Raw genomic sequence first — 4,033 nt, 5'->3', positions numbered from 1 at the left:
CTGACATATGGGAATTTAATGAAGCAAAGAAAATTCCCTGAAGTAGGACAATAGTGCTTTTTATGAATATGTAAGAGATTAAACAGCTACACAATGAGGCAGATTTTTGGAGTATGTACATGTGTAGAAGGATGCATTTAGGCTGACTCTCAATCTTTTTGACAAAATCTGCTTCAGAGATGTTGAAGAGGTATTGAAAATGCCCCATTTAAAATGTCTTTTCTTCTTCTTGAAAAGGTTATGTGTTATCTACTGGCAATCATTTTAGAAGGTATTACTTACATGGAATATATATTTGTGGGAGTATATGTGTGTGGGTGCGCGTGTGTGTCATCACACCCTTGTGTTGTTGTAATTACAACCAAAGGAATCATCACCATCACACTCCTGTGACAACAACTCACAGAGCTTTAACATTTTTTGTGTTTTATGTCTGAAAAGGAGGGATGTGGAAGAGTGGAAACGACTCATTTCCAGCTGCTTTTGTCCTCAGGTATAAAGCATAACAAGTTTCAAGAGCAAAGGAGGAATGTAAAGGGTAAGAATAAAAGGAATCGCTCTTTGAAAACTAATGGCAAGTGATAAAAATAAGTTACTGAAAGACAGAGCACCTTTTGATACAGAGCAAGCTTTGATTCTGACAGTGCTGGCTCTTGCTGGAACAAGCACAGAGAAATGAGAGCCTTGGCTATTTCAACCCTTAGACACCTACCCCAGAAAATCCTGCTGGAACCAATTACCAAGCATTTTATAGAGTCCTGCCATAAGCTCTGCCAAACATGCCATCTGCTCAGACCCACCTAGCACTGACCTGTTGGTTTCCTAACCTGCACGTGTACTGGTAGGATGCAGCTGCCTAATACAGCCCGCCTGCCTCCAACCCATGCCCGGAGTTAGTCTTACAACGAGATGGCTTAGATAGCTAATGGGTTAGACAGACAGCAGTGCATCCTGAAAATGAGGTCATACAAGCCGCCAGCCTTCCAGTCTCTCTTGGGTAATGAGCCGCTGGGAAATGCATTGAATGGGACCACCTTTAAGAAGACACAGAGAAATACATCATCTATTTACCACCAGGCTTATACCTGACCATGGAGAAAGCTTTCAAAATGAAAAATTATAAAACATAATGCTGTGAAACAGAACTGTAATTCTCTTGTTAGTTGGAATCAGGTCACTGGAAAGAGAGCACAAGTTGCTTCTTAGACAAATGGCTTGAATGTAAAAGGGAGTGAGAATCTGGGATGTTCCAACTCATACCTTTTCCCACATACCCTGGTTCTTTTAGAGCTTTTTGTTTGCTGAGAAAGATGGGAATGACTCCTCTGAGACATTCAGAAGCAAGGAAGGGTGATAAAAAGCACTTTGGGGTGGAAACAGGAGACTTGGGTGGGCCTGTTGGTGTACTTATTACTAGTGCTTTCACTTGGAGCTAGTTTCTTAGCTTTGATGCTTCTCAGCACCCTGATCTGTAAAACAAAGGTGAGAATACCTTTCCTGTCCACCTCATGGTGTTTTGAAAATTGAAGAGAGAATGTCTATAAAGATCTAAACACTCTTCCTTACAACACACACTGAATGTTATTAGTACTGCAAAGTCATTTGTGTGTTATCATACTTGTATTGCTCTGTGAAAGATTCTTAAAATATCCAGACTCAAAGATCAGCACACAGAGACTGTGTTGACATTAATAAAAGCTCAGGTCAAACAAAAATCATTTCCTTGCCTTAATCCAAACTTCCAGCTCTCTTTTCTGGTTATTGTGGCACAAGGCAACATGAGCAGCAGTTTCCTGAAGTGCCCTGTTCTAGGCGGTGCTGGAAGTCCTGCATGGGAACCAGCATAAGTGTGGGAAGTTTTTGGAGACGGTGGAGTTGCAGATCATCTTGAAGAACTATGACCCATGGAAGGACCAACACTTCTTGGGCACCATCAGGCTTGAGTCCACACCCCACCTCAAGGTCTCTGTATGTGTTTGGGGAAACCAGCAGTACTGTGATGAGGCCAAGGCTGTGGATATTCCCCACATGGACATTGAGCTGCTGAAGAAACTCAAGAATAAAAAATTAGTCAAGAAGCTGGCCAAGAAGTATGATGCCTTTCTGGCTTCAGAATCTCTGATCAGGCAGATCCCATGAATCCTGTATCCTGGCCTGAATAAGGCTGGCAATTTCCCTTCCTTGCTGACCTACGTGGTGGCCAGAGTTGATGAAGTGAAGCCCATGATCTAATTCCAGATGAAGAAGGTGCTGTGTCTGGCAGTGGCTGTTGGCCACCTATGAAGATGGCAGATGATGAGCTTGTGTACAATACCTACTTGGCTGTCAATTTCCTGGTATCATTGCTTAGGAAGAATCGGCAGGATGTCTGGGCTTTATACATCAAGAGCATCATGGGCAAGCCCTGGCACCTGTACTAACGCACAGCTTAATAAACCCTTGTGCTACCATTAAAAACAATAACAATTGTCACTTACAGTGTTCATATTATGCTTACTTAAAAAACTTTTTCAGTCTCAGATCACTTTTTTTTTTTTAGAAAACAACAACAACAATGACAACAACACCCACCACCACCAAACTTCCAGGTGGCTGGGATTCATGCACCCTTGAGTCCCTGTATGGGATAGGAACTGTATTCTGTGTGCTCACGGGTCATTTAAAGCTTCTGCTCCAAAGCACTTTCAATAATAGTCAAATTATGGAAAGAGCCTAAATGTCCATCAACTGATGAATGGCTAAAGAAGTTGTGGTTTATATATACAATGGAATACCACTTGGCAATGAGAAAGAATGAAATATGGCCTTTTGTAGCAACGTGGATGGAACTGGAGAGTGTTATGCTAAGTGAAATAAGTCATACAGAGAAAGACAGATACCATATGTGTTCACTCTTATGTGGATCCTGAGAAACTTAACAGAAACCCATGGGGGAGGGGAAGAAGAAGAAAAAAAAAGGAGGTTAGAGAGGGAGGGAGGCAAACCATAAGAGACTGTTAAAAACTGAGAACAAACTGAGGGTTGATGGGGGTGGGAGGGAGGGGAAAGTGGGTGATGGGAATTGAGGAGGGCACCTGTTGGGATGAGCACTGGGTGTTGTATGGAAACCAATTTGATAATAAATTTCATATTAAAAAAAATAAAGTTTCTGCTTCATATGTCCATATTTTGGACATTGACTTTTGAGATTTAGCTGGCAGTTGTCTTCAACCTCAGCCAGTAAGTTAATCGGAAAATACTCCAGGCTTTTTAGGATTTCTTAGGGTTGTAATAATTGTCCCTTATCCATGACCTCTGGTCTCACAAACACATTTTTATTTTCAAAATTACCCACGCAGCTTAATTTGGAGTGTCACACAAACATGCATTTTAGATAGACATTTATGGAGAGAGTAGTATGAAATATGTAGTATTAATAGTAGTATGAAATATGAGTATCTTAACTCATTTTTGAGTTATGAAACATTTGCAAAATGCTTAGATCCCTGAAAAATAAATTGACGTGTCCTATATAACTGATTCAAGTACTAAGTGTAGAAATTCTGACTTGGAACATTGTATAAAATAAAAGTCTCAGCCACGTTTATAAAACATTAAGACTTGGGGGATAGAAAACAAAACTACAGGGTGCCTGGGTAGCTCAGTTAGTTAAGCATCCAATTCTTGATTTCAACTTAAGTCATGATCTCATGGTTCATGAGTTCAAGCTCCACATCGGGCTCTGCACTGACAGTGAGGAGCCTGCTTGGGATTCTCTCTCTCCTTCTCTTTGCCCTGATGGTCTCTCTCTCTCTCTTTCTCTCTGTCCCTCAAAATAAATAAACTTAAAAAAATTTAAAAAGAGAAAGCAGTACTATAATTGCTTCAGAGGAAACTCACCATCTTTGAAGATAATTCTTTGAAACTAGAATTTAAATTTTCACACTAATAATTGAAAACAAGTCTATCCTATGAAAATAGAAAATAAGTATATGTAATTCCAAAGCCACAGGCTTGAAAATACATGCTAGGAAAAAAAGTTGTTTCTGTTTTA

At 40.2% G+C, this 4,033-nt stretch overlaps 1 pseudogene; it reads left to right on the top strand.

Annotated features, from left to right (window-relative positions):
• Window positions 1–446: 446 nt before the first annotated feature.
• Window positions 447–2,420, top strand: LOC124529151 (60S ribosomal protein L10a-like; annotated as a pseudogene).
• The last annotated feature ends 1,613 nt before the right edge of the window (window positions 2,421–4,033 follow it).

Source organism: Lynx rufus, unplaced genomic scaffold (assembly GCF_022079265.1).
Source record: "Lynx rufus isolate CCGP_SWC_20201006 ecotype Redwood Valley unplaced genomic scaffold, mLynRuf1.p SCAF_6, whole genome shotgun sequence".
NCBI lineage: Eukaryota > Metazoa > Chordata > Mammalia > Carnivora > Felidae > Lynx > Lynx rufus.
Note: the sequence above shows the minus strand (reverse complement) of the source record. Positions and strands in the feature narration are given on the sequence as shown.